Here is a 15,899-nt window from a genome sequence, read left to right as displayed (position 1 = left end):
AAATAACAAATGTATGATTATTGATGCATGAGTTTCAAATTTTCATGAAGCTATGTGGACACCAAACATAGTGTTTGGCCATATGCTTTATCAAGACATTTTAAGCATGTGAAACAAAATTCTTTGTAACATTGGTTTAGTGTGCTTGGAGGTACACCAAACTTAGTATATGTTTCATAACAGTGCATGCAGTCAATGGACATGTTCATGAAAAGAGAAAAGAATTCATGCTCAAATGATCATAACTTATTGAATTTAAAATGACATGAATCTTAAAGCATGGGTTGCCTCCCATGGAGCGCTCTTTTATTGTCACTAGCTTGACATTGAGGCTTTCTTTTATGGTGGTTGGTGTTTGTAGGGCCTCAATTTGTCTCCCCTGACCGTGATCCTCTTCTTTGTTCTCTGGTGTTCAATTTCAGCATGCTCTAATGATAGTATGTTGCTGACAGTGTAGTAATCCTCGGTTTGTTGATTTGCCCCCAGCTGTTGATATATCAGTTGCACTTTGTCACCTTTAGAAAGCCCCTCTGTTGGAATCTTTCTATTCTTCCAGCCCCTTTTTGCTTTGTTTCTGTGTTTCATCTTTCCTTTTGTTGATCTTTCTTTTCTGGCCATAGGCTTTCCTTGGGGGCCTCTCTTTTCAGTGGCTAATACTCTAATACCCTCTTTGGCTTTTTCATCAGTCTGCACAATCCTTAGCATTGGGATGTTGCTGTGACTTTCCTGGTCATTTTTCATATAGTCTTTCTTCTCCTTGCTAAATTGTGTCTCTGGTAATACCTTCAGAGTGACACTCTGGTCATGCATCCTGAGAGTTAATTCCCCTTCCTCTACGTCTATGATAGCTCTAGCAGTGGCCAAGAATGGCCTTCCCAGTATAACAGAGTCACCATCATCATCGTTTGATTCTAGAACCACAAAATCAGCAGGGTATATAAAACTGTCCACCTTGACCAAAATATTTTCAATTACACCTCTGGGGTATACCATTGACTTGTCTACCAGCTCCAGAGACATTTGTACTGGTTTGACCTCCTCTATATGCAGCTTTTTCACCAAGGAGGATGGTATTAAGTTAATACTTGCTCCGAGATCGCACATTGCTTTAGTGATGGTCAATTCCCCAATGGTGCAAGGCAACAGGAAGCTTCCTGGGTCCTCAAGCTTGGGAGGAAGCCCCTTTTGAATCAAGGCCCTGCATTCCTCAGTAATCATTATGGTTTCTTTCTCATCCCAGCTTCTTTTCTTGTTGATAAGATCCTTCAGAAACTTAGAATATAGAGGCATTTGCTCAAGTGCTTCAGCCAAGGGAATATTGATTTCCAGCTTCTTAAAAATCTCAAGGAATTTGTGAAAATGCTGGTCTTTAACCTCTTTGTTGAACCTCTGGGGATATGGCAGTGGAGGTGTGATGCTCTTTCCTATTTGCTGCTGCCCCTGAGCTACTTCCTTTGAGCTATGTGGCTGGTTGTCCTTCTCTTTGAGTTTCTCAGTGCCTTTGTTTGGCATCACAACTTGCTCCTTAGCCTCATCTGCCTTTGTTTGATTCTCATCCTCCGTTGGTTCTTTGATGTTCTCTGCTTGCTTCCTTGTAGTCTCATTGTTGCTTATCAATGTTCTCCCACTCCTTAATTGTATTGCCTTGCATTCTTCCTTGGGATTTGGAATTGTGTCACTGGGCAGTGAGTTTGAAGGTCTCTCAATAGATACTTGCTTGGAGAGTTGCCCCATCTGTCTCTCTAGGCTCTTCAGGGAGGCTTCCTGATTCTTGGCTACCATTTCCTGGTGTTTCAACATTTTGTCTATCATGGCCTCCAAGTGAGTGATTCTTTGGGCTTCAGGTGATACTTGAGGTGGGTTATGAGATGTGGGTGGTGGATGGTAGGCATTTTGGTTGGTGGGTTGGTTATTAGATTGGTATTGGTTGATGTTGGGGTAGTTGTTTTGAGGTTTTCTGTAGGGGTTTTGGTTAGTCTGCTGCTGGTTGTGATTTTGGTTGCTTCTTGGGTTGTGTTGGTTTGAATTCCTCTGCCATGGTTGTTGGTTTTGGGTCTGGTTATCTCCCCATCTGAGGTTTGGGTGGTTCTTCCAGGATGGATTGTATGTATCACCATACACTTCATTTGGTCCTTGGTTGTGCATATACTGTACTTGCTCTTGTTGTTGTTCTTCTTGAGTTTCTTCACTCTGTCCCCAAGTGGTTGATGGTTGGCTAGTGTTAACTGCTGCAACTTGGAGGCTATCAATCCTCTTGGTCATTTGCTCAAATTGTTGTTGAATTTGCTGCTGCATTAATTTGTTTTGAGCCAGGATTGAATCCACTCCTTCTAGCTCCATTACTCCTCTCCTTTGTGATGGTTGGCGGCCTCTTTGATGAGCAAAGAAATATTGGTTGTTGGACACCATATCAATGAGTTCTTGAGCCTCTTCTGCAGTTTTCATGAGTTGCAAGGAACCTCCAGCTGAATGATCCAAAGCTTCCTGGGATTTCAGTGTTAAGCCTTCATAGAAGTTTTGAAGCTTCTCCCACTCATTAAACATAGCAGGGGGACATTTCCTGATCAGAGCCTTGTACCTCTCCCATGCCTCATAGATGGGTTCGGCCTCCATTTGTGTAAATGTTTGTACCTCAGCTTTTAACCTTATAATCCTCTGAGGTGGATAAAATTTGGCAAGAAACTTAGTTACCAAATCATCCCAGTTGTTAATGCTGTCCCTTGGAAACGATTCCAACCATTGAGTGGCCTTGTCCCTGAGAGAAAATGGGAACAGCATCAGTTTGTAACTGTCAGGGGGCACTCCATTAGTTTTGACAGTGTTGCATATCCTCAAGAAAGTGGACAAATGTTGGTGTGGGTCCTCAAGTGGTCCTCCACCAAAAGAGCAGTTGTTCTGAACCAAAGTGATGAGTTGTGGCTTGAGTTCAAAATTGTTAGCATTGACATTTGGAGCCAAGATGCTGCTCCCATAATGTCTAGGATTTGCAAAGGTATAGGAAGCCAAAACTCTCCTCTGGGGTGGGTTGCCATTGTTGTTGTCTTCTCCACCTGGTGGATTGGTTAAATGTTCCTCCATCTCTTGGAATTCTTCGTCTGATTCCTCTTCTCCAACAATATTTTTCCCTCTTTCAGCTCTTCTTAACCTCCTGAGAGTTCTTTCGTCTTGTTCATGAAAATTGGGTATGGTTCTTCTTGTACCTGACATACAAGCAGAGCATGAGAAATGCACAAAACCAGTGACACTTCAATTTACTGCTAGATTGAAGTGTTAGTTAGTTTAAGCAAAAAATCAAACAGTTAGTGGGTTAATCAAAATTAAAGAAAAAGTGCTTGATCTAGATCACCACCTCACTTAATCATTGTCAATCTAATCAATCCCCGGCAACGGCGCCAAAAACTTGATGAGTATTTTGGAGGAAAAATAAATTTCTCCCAAAACACACAAATCTAACCGGCAAGTGTACCGGGTCGTATCAAGTAATAAAAACTCACGGGAGTGAGGTCGATCCCACAGGGATTGAAGGATTGAGCAATTTTAGCTTAGTGGTTAATTTAGTCAAGCGAATCAAGATTTGGTTGAGTGTTTTGTGATTTGCAGAAATTAAATTGCATGGAATTAAAGAGAACATGAAATAAATTGCTGAATCTTAAAGAACAAGAAATTAAATAACAGAAACTTAGAATGCAAGAAATGTAAATTACGGAATCTTAAAGTGCAAGAAATGTAAACAGCTGGAATTGTAAAGGGAATTGGGGAATGGATTTGCAGAATTTAAACAAGGAAAAGTTGAATTGCATTAAACAGAAGAGGGAAAGGGAATTGGGATTGAACCGGATATGAAGCAGAAAAGTAAATGAACATAGAAAGCAGTAAACAGAGAAGTGAAATGGGAAATTCAGATCTCAGGACCCAGAGACTAGAAAACCAAGTCTAGATCTCAATGCCTTCCTAGATCCAACAAAAACAATTGCAAGGAAATTGTAAATTGCAAGGAAAATAGATGAAGAGCAATTAACCGGAAATGAAATTCAATTAGCAGTAAAGAAACAGAGATCCAAGATTGAGATTGAAACAGAATTTCTTCAATTCTCCAATCCAAGATCCAAGACAAGTGTAATTGAAATTGAAAGCAATAAAACTGAGAGGAAGAGAAGTGAATTCTCCTTCCCCAAGACAAAGAAATTAAAGTTCACTCAATATCAAAAGCTCTCCGAAAACTATTATGAAAATTCCAAAAAGAAAGCTCCCCGAAGAACTTGAATTCTATCCTATTTATACACTTTCTTCAAATGATCTTCAAGCCTTGAGTTGGGCCTTTGCTCTTGGTGGAATTGGGTTGAAAGAGGCCTTGGTTGATTGCTCTTGAAGTTTGGAGAAGAACCAAAGTGAACCAATTGAACCGGTTTTGAGGTTAGCAAAAGTTGGACCAAAAGTTTGAGCCCTAACTTTGGCTCCAACTTTTCATATCAGCTAGCACAATTTGCTGATATCAACGTTGGTGCCAACGTTAGGGGTCTAACTTTGACCCTAACGTTGGCCTTGCCTAATGTGCTTGTGGCGCCAACGTTAGCCACCAAGTTAGGGGGCTAACGTTGGTGCAAACTTTTGCTCCTCTCCCTTGAATTTTCATGTGCCAACGTTAGCCTCCAAGTTAGGGGTCTAACGTTGGCGCAAACTTTTGGTGCCCAAGGGAGAAATTCATGTGCCAACGTTAGCCTCAAAGTTAGGGGGCTAACGTTGGCGCAAACTTTTGGTGCCCAGGGGAGAAATTCATGTGCCAACGTTAGCCTCAAAGTTAGGGGGCTAACGTTGGCGCAAACTTTGGTGCCCAGGGGAGAAATTCATGTGCCAACGTTAGCCTCAAAGTTAGGGGGCTAACGTTGGCGCAAACTTTTGAAGCCCAGGGGAGAATTTTCAAGTTCCAACGTTAGCCTCCAAGTTAGGGGGCTAACGTTGGGGCTAACTTTTCAACCAAAAGTTTGTGCAAAAGTTTGATGCTAACTTTAGGTCCAGCTTTTTGCTTCCTGGTTCAATTTCACTTATTCCATTGTCCTCTCTTCACTCCTAGCCATTCCTTCTTGCTTCAACCTTTCTCCAAGCTTTCTTCACCTATCATTAATCAACCAAACTCATCAAAGCTATGCTCAAAATCATGAGATATTCATTCTTTCATAATATGCAACAAATATAGCATAAAACCTCATGAAATGGCATGAATTCATATATGGTTGGTTCAATCAAGGGAAACATAAAAATCTACTCAATTAGCTTGCTTGTAGCTCAAGAAAGTGCATAATTCTAATGAAAACAAGAGAAAAAGACTAGCTAAAATAGGCTAGGATGACTTGTCATCAGTTATGCATCTATTGACAAAACAATTTTCGGACAAAGCAACAATTAAAATAAAAAGCAACCAAATTTCATATTAATCTTTTATATATATATATATATATATATATATATATATATATATATATATATACACCTTGCACCCACTTCCACCTACCTTAATCAGTCAACCCCCTAATTATAACTCACAACACCTTCAACTTAATTCTGATGTACTTGACACTACAATACTAAAGCAACAACACATAATACAACATATTTAACATTAGTTTTACAACATCACCCACTTCCACCTACCTTAATCAGTCAACCCCTAACTAATTAGAACTCACAAAACCTTCAACTTAATTCTGATGTACTTGACACTATAATACTAAAGCAACAACACGTAATATGACATATTCAACATTAGTTTTACAACATTAATTCCTCATTTCACCCATATGCGAATAACTCAAACCAAGATTACTCAAGCTTCCTCTTTCCAGTATTTCTGTTGAATGTCTTGTTGCTAGAACCTTGACCATCTAGAGTACATATCCCTACCATCGCAGCATTCTCGACGATCTCACCGACCACCGATTTAGCAGGAGTGGCATGGACACTTTCACATTTGCCTTCAGTTGGGGGTGTCCTGCGTGCACCAAGAAAAGTAAGGAATTTTAAAATATAACATCTTATAAATTAACTTTCGGGCAATGTTAAATTGCGTTTTAACCTTCGATAGAGATATAAAACCCAACCCATTTACTTCTGATTCAGTTTCCAATTGGAAACTACCACCCAAAGTGGTGGAAAAACTTTGATCCCCTTCATGAGAACCACCACCCAAACTGGTAGAAAAACTGTAAACCCCTCCATGAACCACTGAAACAAACTACTTGTAAGCAACAAAAGTAAGTAGTCTATTAACAAATAAAACATGTTAAACCGAATGTAAGCATACCCCAATATTAACGGAAGTCAAAGATTCTGTCCAATAAAGACCTATCAGCGACTCATTGATGAGCGGATAATTTATATGCTTTTTGGCATTATTTTTAGTATGTTTTTAGTAGGATGTAGTTACTTTTAGGGATGTTTTTATTAGTTTTTATGTTAAATTCATATTTCTGGACTTTACTATGAGTTTGTGTGTTTTTCTGTGATTTCAGGTATTTTCTGGCTGAAATTGAGGGACTTGAGCAAAAATCAGATTCAGAGGTTGAAGAAGGACTGCTGATGCTGTTGGATTCTGACTTCCCTGCACTCAAAGTAGATTTTCTGGAGCTACAGAACTTCAAATGGCGTGCTTTCAACGGTTTTGGAAAGTAGACATCCAGGGCTTTCCTGCAATATATAATAGTCTATACTTTGCCCGAGTTTAGACGATGCAAAAGGGCATTGAACGCCAGTTCTACGCTGCAGTCTGGAGTTAAACGCTAGAAACACATCACAAACCAGAGTTGAACACCAAAAACACGTTACCACTTGGCGTTAAACTCCAAAAGAAGCCTCTGCACGTGTAAACTTCAAGCTCAGCCCAAGCACACACCAAGTGGGCCCCGGAAGTGGATTTATGCATCAATTACTTACTTCTGTAAACCCTAGTAGCTAGTCTAGTATATATAGAACTTTTTATCATTGTATTCACAGTCTTAGTCTTGGTTACTCCGGTTCCCCTCTGGGGCCAAGACCAAGGAACTCCATTATCACTTATGTATTTTCAACGGTAGAGTTTCTGTACTCCATAGATTAAGGTGTGGAGCTCTGCTGTTCCTCATGATTTAATGCAAAGTACTACTGTTTTATATTCAATTCAACTTATTCCGCTTCTAAGATATCCATTCGCACCCAAGAACATGATGAATGTGATGATTTTGTGACGCTCATCATCATTCTCACTTATGAACGCGTGCCTGACAAACACTTCCGTTCTACATGCAAACAAGCTAGAATGAGTATCTCTTAGATATCTAATACAAGAGACCGAGTCCGAGTTATTAGAATCTTCGTGGTATAAGTTAGAACCCATGGATGACCATTCCTGAGATCCGGAAAGTCTAAACCTTGTCTGTGGTATTCCGAGTAGGATTGGGAAGGGATGGCTATGACGAGCTTCAAACTCACGAGTGCTAGGCGTAGTGACAGACGCAAAAGGAGGGTGAATCCTATTCCAGTATGATCGAGAACCTCCAGATGATTAGCCGTGCCGTGACAGAGCATTTGGACCTTTTTCACAGAGAGGATGGGATGTAGCCATTGACAACGGTGATGCCTTACAGAAAGCTTGCCATAGAAAGGAGTAGGACTGGTTGGATGAAGACAGCAGGAAAGCAGAGGATCAGAGGAACGAAAGTATCTCTATACGCTTATCTGAAATTCTCACCAATGATTTACATAAGTATTTCTATCTTTATTTTCTATTTATTTATTATTATTATTCGAAAACTCCATAACCATTTGATATCCGCCTGACTGAGATTTACAAGATGACCATAGCTTGCTTCATACCAACAATCTCCGTGGGATCGACCCTTACTCACGTAAGGTTTTATTACTTGGACGACCCAGTGCACTTGCTGGTTAGCTGTATCGAAGTTGTGACAAATTATGAATTAAGATTAGAGCACCAAGTTTTTGGAGCCATTACCAGGGATCACAATTTCGTGTACCAAGTTTTTGGCGCCGTTGCCGGGGATTGTTCGAGTTTTCGGCAAGTTTTTGATCTGGTAACATCAGTGCCAAGTTTGATCCGGCAACAACACAAAGTTTTTGGCGCCGTTGCCGGGGATTGTTCGAGTTTGGACAACTAACGGTCCATCTTGTTGCTCAGATTAGGTAATTTTCTTTTTGTTTTATTTTCAGAAAAAAATTTTCAAAAATCTTTTAAAAATTTCTCATCTGTTTTCGAAAATTATTCTAAATTTTTAAGAATGAATTCTAGTGTTTCATGAACCATGTAGAAGCCTGGCTGGCTGTAGAGCCACGTCTAAATTCATTTGGACTGAGGCTTCCAAGTCATCATTACAAGAGCAAGCTAGTTGTTGCTAATCAAATTTGTTATTGTATGACTGATTTATATCCTAAAGCTAGCTGGCTATTAAGCCATGTCTAACCCTTGGATTGGAGCTTTAGGCTAACACTGAAAGATTCCTAGAATTCTTATTAAAAATTTTTGAATTTCTTATTTTCTTTTTCCTATATGTTTTTCGAAAAAAATATATACAAAAATCCAAAAAAATTAATAAAATCATAAAATCAAAAATCTTTTTTCGTTTCTTGTTTGAGTCTTGAGTCAATTTTTAAGTTTGGTGTCAATTGCATTTTTTCTAAAAATTTATGCATTTTTCAAAAATTCATGCATCCATAGTGTTCTTCATGATCTTCAAGTTGTTCTTGGTAAGTCTTCTTGTTTGATCTTGATGTTTTCTTATTTTGTGTCTTTTGTTGTTTTTCATGTGCATCTTTGCATTCATAGTGTCTAAGCATTAAAGATTTCTAAGTTTGGTGTCTTGCATGTTTTCTTTGCATAAAAATTTTTTCAAAAATATGTTCTTGATGTTCATCATAATCTTCAAAGTGTTCTTGGTGTTCATCTTGACATTCATAGTGTTCTTGCATGCATCACATGTTTTGATCCAAAATTTTCATGCATTGAGTCTTTTTCATGTTTTTCTCTTTCTTCATTAAAATTTCCAAAATAAAAAAAAAATATCTTTCCCTTTTTCACTCATAAATTTTCAAAAATTTGAGTTGGCTTTTTCAAAATTTTTTAAAATTTAGTTGTTTCTTATGAGTCAAATCAAATTTTCAATTTAAAAACCTTATCTTTTTCAAAATCTTTTTCAAAAATCAAATCTTTTTCATTTTTCTTATTTATTTTCGAAAATTTTAAAAATATTTTTCAAAAAAAATATTTTTCTTAATTTTACATCATATTTTCAAAAATATCTTCAATAATTAATGTTTTGATTCAAAAATTCAAGTTTGTTACTTACTTGTTAAGAAAGATTCAAACTTTAACTTCTAGAATCATATCTTGTGATTTCTTGTGAATCAAGTCATTAATTGTGATTTTAAAAATCAAATCCTTTTCAAAACTAATTTCAATCATATCTTTTCAAAAATATCTTTTTATCTTATCTTTTTCAAAATCATATCTTTTTAATCATACATTTTCATATCATATCTTTTTCAAATATCTTTTCTAACTTCTTATCTTCTTATCTTTTAAAAATTGATTTTCAAAATTTGTTTCAACTAACTAATTAACTTTTTGTTTGTTTCTTATCTTTTTCAAAACTACCTAACTAACTACCCCTCTCTAATTTTCGAAAATACCTCCCTCTTTTTCAAAAAAAAAAAATTCTTTTTAATTAATTAATTATTTAAATTTTAATTTTAATTTTAATTTTATCTTAATTTTCGAAAATCATTAACTCTTTTTCAAAAATTAATTTTCGAAATTCCCTCTCCATCATCTCCTTCTATTTATTTATTCATCTACTAACATTTCTCTTCACCCAAAATTCGAACCCCTTCTTCTCCTCTGAGTTCGAATTCTTCTCTTCTACATTCTTATTCTTCTTTTCTTCTACTCACACAAGGGAACCTCTTTACTGTGGTAAAGAGGATCCCCGGTATCTTTAGTCCTCTTCTTTTTTACATGAGCAGGAGCAAGGAGAAGAACATTCTTGTTGAAGCAGATCCAGAACCTGAAAGGACTCTGAAGAGGAAACTAAGAGAAGCTAAATTACAACGATCCAGAGATAACCTTACAGAAATTTTCGAACAAGAAGAGGATATGGCAGCCGAAAATAATAATAATGCAAGGAAGATGCTTGGTGACTTTACTGCACCAAATTTCAATTCACATGGAAGAAGCATCTCCATCCCTACCATTGGAGCAAACAATTTTGAGCTTAAATCTCAATTAGTTTCTCTGATGCAAGAAAACTGCAAGTTTCATAGACTTCCATCTGAATATCTCTTTCAGTTCTTAACTGAATTCTTGTAGATATGTGATACTGTTAAGACTAATGGAGTAGATCCTGAAGTCTACAGGCTCATGCTTTTCCCTTTTGCTGTGAGAGACAGAGCTAGAATATGGTTGGATTCTCAACCTAAAGACAGCCTGAACTCTTGGGATAAGCTGGTCACGGCTTTCTTAGCCAAGTTCTTTCCTCCTCAAAAGCTGAGTAAGCTTAGAGTGGATGTTCAAACCTTCAGACAGAAAGAAGGTGAATCCCTCTATGAAGCTTGGGAGAGATACAAGCAACTGACCAAAAAGTGTCCTTCTGACATGCTTTCAAAATGGACCATCCTGGATATTTCTATGATGGTCTGTCTGAATTAGCTAAGATGTCATTGGATACTTCTACAGGTGGATCCATTCACCTAAAGAAAACGCCTGCAGAAGCTCAAGAACTCATTGACATGGTTTCTAATAACCAGTTCATGTACACTTCTGAGAGGAATCCTGTGAGTAATGGGACGCCTCAGAAGAAAGGAGTTCTTGAAATTGATACTCTGAATGCCATATTGGCTCAGAATAAAATATTGACTCAGCAAGTCAATATGATTTCTCAGAGTCTGAATGGAATGCAAGCTGCATCCAACAGTACTCAAGAGGCATCTTTTGAAGAAGAAGCTTATGATCCTGAGAACCCTGCAATTGCAGAGGTAAATTATATGGGTGAACCTTATAGAAACACCTATAATCCCTCATGGAGAAATCACCCAAATCTCTCATGGAAGGATCAACAAAAGCCTCAACAAGGCTTTAATAATGGTGGAAGAAACATGTTTAACAATAGTAAATCTTTTCCATTATCCACTCAGCAACAGACAGAGAATTCTGAGAAGAATCCATCTAGCTTAGCAAATTTAGTCTCTAATTTATCTAAGGCCACTCTGAGTTTCATGAATGAAACAAGGTCCTCCATTAGAAATTTGGAGGCACAAGTGGGCCAGCTGAGTAAAAGGATCACTGAAATCCCTCCTAGTACTCTCCCAAGCAATACAGAAGAAAATCCAAAAGGAGAGTGCAAGGCCATTGATATAACCATCATGGCCGAATCCAAGGAGGAAGGGGAGGATGTGAATCCCAAGGAGGAAGACCTCCTGGGACGTCCAGAGATCAATAAGGAGTTTCCCTCTGAGAAACCAAAGGACTCTGAGGCTCATCTAGAGACCATAGAGATTCCATTAAACCTCCTTACGCCCTTCATGAGCTCTGATGAGTATTCCTCTTCAAAAGAGAATGAGGATGTTACTGAAGAGCAAGTTGCCAAGTTCCTTGGTGCAATCATGACGCTGAATGCCAACTTATTTGGTAAAGAGAATTGGGGAGATGAACCTCCCTTGTTCACCAATGAATTAAATGCATTGGATCAACTGAGATTGTCTCAGAAGAAACAGGATCCTGGAAAGTTCCTAATACCTTGTACCATAGGCACCATGACCTTTGAGAAGGCTCTATGTGACCTTGGGTCAGGAATAAACCTCATGCCACTCTCTGTAATGGAGAAACTGGGAATCTTTGAGGTGCAAGCTGCTAGAATCTCATTAGAGATGGCAGACAATTCAAGAAAAGAGGCTTATGATCAGGTAGAGGACGTGTTAGTAAAGGTTGAAGGCCTTTACATCCCTGCTGATTTCATAATCCTAGACACTGGGAAGGAAAAGGATGAATCCATCATCCTTGGAAGACCCTTCCTAGCCACAGTAAGAGCTGTGATTGATATAGACAGAGGAGAATTGATCCTTCAACTAAATGAGGACAACCTTGTGTTTAAGACTCAAGAATCTCCTTCTGTAACAATGGAGAGGAAGCATGAAAAGCTTCTCTCAGTACAGAGTCAACTAAAGCCCCATAGTCAAACTCTAAGTTTGGTGTTGGGAGGCCTCAGCCAAACTTTAAGTTTGGTGTTGAACTCCCATATCCAAACTCTAAGTTTGGTGTTGGGAAGTCTATAAAATTGACCTGATCACCTGTGTGGCTCCATGAGAGCCCACTGTCAAGCTATTGACATTAAAGAAGCGCTTGTTGGGAGGCAACCCAATTTTTATTTATCTAATTTTATTTTTATTTTATTGTTCTTTCATGTTTTATTAGGTTCATGATCATGTGGAGTCACAAAATAAATACAAAAATTAAAAACAGAATCAAAAACAGCAGAAAAAAAATCACACCCTGGAGGAAGGGCTTACTGGCGTTTAAACGCTAGTAAGGAGCATCTGGCTGGTGTTCAACGCCAGAACAGAGCATGGATCTGGCGTTGAATGCCCAAAACAAGCAGCATCCTGGCGTTCAGACGCCAGGAATGCACACTGAGGAAAGCTGGCGCTGAACGCCAGAAACAAGCACCAATTCGGCGTTTAAACGCCAGAATTGCATGCAAAGGGCATTTTACATGCCTAATTGGTGCAGGGATGCAATTCCTTGACACCTCAGGATCTGTGGACCCCACAGGATCATCTCAGCATCTGTGGACCCCACAGGATCCCCACCTACCTTCACTCATACTCTTCCCTCTTCTCATTCATCCTCTCTTCCCAATAAACACCCTTCCCCAAAACCCTTCACCAATCACCTCAAGCTCTCTTCCCTACTATCCCTTCACCACTCACATCCATCCACTCTTCCCCATAAACCTACCTCATAAACCCCACCTACCTTCAAAATTCAAAATCACATTCCCACCCAAACCCACCCTAAATGGCCGAACCTAACCCCTCTCCCTCCACTATATAAACCCCTCCATTCTTCTTCATTTTCACACAACATAACCCTCTCATCCCCTTCTTGGCCGAAACACCACCCTCTCTCCCTCTCTTCTATTTCTTCTTCTTCTTCTTCTTTTCTTTCTTCTCTTGCTCGAGGGCGAGCAATATTCTGAGTTTGGTGTGGTAAAAGCATAAAGCTTTTTATTTTTCCATTACCATTGATGGCACCTAAGACCGGAGAATCCTCTAGAAAAGGGAAAAGGAAGACAAAAGCTTCCACCTCCGAGTCATGGGAGATGGAAAGATTCATCTCCAAAACCCATCAAGACCACTTCTATGACGTTGTGGCCAAGAAGAAGGTGATCCCCGAGGTCCCTTTCAAACTCAAGAAAAATGAGTATCCGGAGATCCGACATGAGATCCAAAGAAGAGGTTGGGAAGTTCTAACAAACCCCATCCAACAAGTCGGAATTCTAATGGTTCAAGAGTTCTATGCTAATGCATGGATCACTAGGAACCATGATCAAAGTAAGAACCCGAACCCAAAGAATTATCTCACCATGGTTCGGGGAAAATACTTAGATTTTAGTCTGGAAAATGTGAGGTTGGCGTTCAACTTGCCAATGATGGAAGAGAATGCATGCCCCTTGATGGGAAGCAGAAGCTGGTGAATTAAAAATTTATTAAAATGGTTACTTTGCGAGTATAGTTCTTAACTCACCGAAAATCTGCCTATCAATTTAGAAATATGTCACAGAGAGTTTAAATTAAAATTACTGGGAGTTTTAAGTCCCAGGTCGTCTCCCAACGAGTTGCAGAAAAGTGTGCTGTTTTATTAATCAGATGTTCCAAGAAGTTGAGCTAAGTAAATTGGAATTTAAATTGAGGAATTTTAAATAATATAAATAAAAGCCTTGACTGGGAATTGATTAGTTAGAATTTCTATCATTGATGGAGTGATTTTTAAGATTGATTTATAATTAACGGTTACTCTGTTTGGTTATCCTTTACTAGGTAAGGGAAAGTCAAACAAGTTGGACTGCCAGATCTATTCACGAGTTACAACCCACTTAGTTCAAAGGGGTTGGCGTTGGTGACAGGATAACAATCCAACATTTAACCCAACTATAAATTTCTCCTTCAATCCTTCCAACTCAAGAATTCCTTTTAATCAACTCCCTATCAAGTAATGAAACTACTCACGCATTGTAAATAAAGAATCCATGGCACATGAAAGGGAATTAAAAGAAGGCATGATTATTGGAATTGAAATCAAATTAAAGAGAAATAATCTTTGCATTAATTAATCATAAAAGTATCTGAATGACAAAATTGAACATAACAAAGAACATGGAAGAATAAAACCAAGTTAAGAGAACAAACTAGAGTGATGAAGTCTTGATGAGGAAATAACTCTTCTCAATGTTCCAGTGCTAAGACCAATTGAAAATTAAAATTCTAAAAACTAGAGAGAAAAACCTAAGAGAGTGAAAAAACTAGATCTAAAACTACTGAATGAATGTGTGTGTTGTTTCTGCATATTCTCTGACTCTAGTCTGCTGTTCCGGGCCGAAATAAGGTCCAAAATCGCCCCCATCGAATTCTGCAGATTATGCAGATCGCACATGTCACGCGATCGTGTCATCCATGCGGACGCGTCGCTTGCGCTTTTTCCTCTCCACGCGTTCGCGTCGTCCATGCTACCGCGTCGCTTGCGCTTTCCAATCTGCGCGGCCGCGCAAGCCATGCGGCCGCGTCGCTGCGATTTACGCTCCTTCGTGCGGTCGCGTGAGCCATGCGACAGCGTCACTTCTCGCTGGTTATCTCCTCAAATTCTTGTGTTCCTTCCATTTTTGCTAGCTTCCTCTCTAATCTCCATCTCATTCATGCCCTATAAGGCCTGAAACACTTGACACACAGATCACGGCATCGAATGGAATAAAGGAGAATTAAAAGTAAATAATTAAAGTCTCTAGGAAGTAGTTTTCAAACATGTACTGAATTTAGGAAGGAAATCTAAATGCATGCCAAATTGATGAATAAGTGGGCAAGGATCATGACAAAACCACACAATTAAACACAATATAAACCATAAAATAGTGGTTTATCAACCTCCCCACACTTAAACATTAGCATGTCCTCATGCTAAATTGAAGGAGACAAGGAAATAAGTATGAACATGCAGAAACTCATGAAATGCAATACAATCCTACGTATATAAATAAATGCAACTATATGATTATTGTCCACTTGATCAAAAGTAAATAAGCCCTTCAAAACAGTTACAAATCAAATTCCACTAATTCTATCATTATACAATAAAATCGATAAAAGTGCAAGAAGATAGCTTATGAAAGCAGGAAACATGAAAGTTCAAGCATTGAACCCTCACTGATAATGTATGTACGCTCTAATCTCTAGTGTATAGGGTAATCACTCAATTCTTTTCTAGTCATGCTTTCTAACTTTTGTTTTTCTCTTAACCAATCAACAACAATTAATATACCAATGCAAACATCATGAGGTCTTTTCAGGGTTGTAATGGGGCCAAGGTGCAGGTAAGGATATACATATGGCTAAGTGAGCTTTATAAATTGAATCTTTAATTAACCTAAGCTCTCACCTAATATACATATATTCTATATACTTTTAAATTCATGCTTAGCTACCCATAATTCCCTTTTTCAACCCATACTCATGTTTGAACTTTATATTTTAATTCTATCATATGTGCATTGATCTTTGAATTCTGAATTGAACATTGGGGTAATTTTGTCCCCTTATTTATTGATTTTTTTTTTAAATAAATAAAGCTTATTAATGCACATAGATTTTTC

General features: G+C 38.4%; 1 non-coding gene across 1 annotated transcript; it reads right to left on the bottom strand.

Annotated features, from left to right (window-relative positions):
* Positions 1 to 10,534: 10,534 nt before the first annotated feature.
* On the bottom strand, positions 10,535 to 10,642 carry LOC112724499 (small nucleolar RNA R71). The gene has a single exon (XR_003163659.1). It is a non-coding gene; the product is annotated as a small nucleolar RNA R71 (small nucleolar RNA).
* Between the last annotated feature and the right edge of the window lie 5,257 nt (positions 10,643 to 15,899).

Source organism: Arachis hypogaea, chromosome 11 (assembly GCF_003086295.3).
Source record: "Arachis hypogaea cultivar Tifrunner chromosome 11, arahy.Tifrunner.gnm2.J5K5, whole genome shotgun sequence".
Classification (NCBI taxonomy): Eukaryota; Viridiplantae; Streptophyta; class Magnoliopsida; order Fabales; family Fabaceae; genus Arachis; species Arachis hypogaea.
This window is presented reverse-complemented; position numbering and strand designations above follow the sequence as displayed.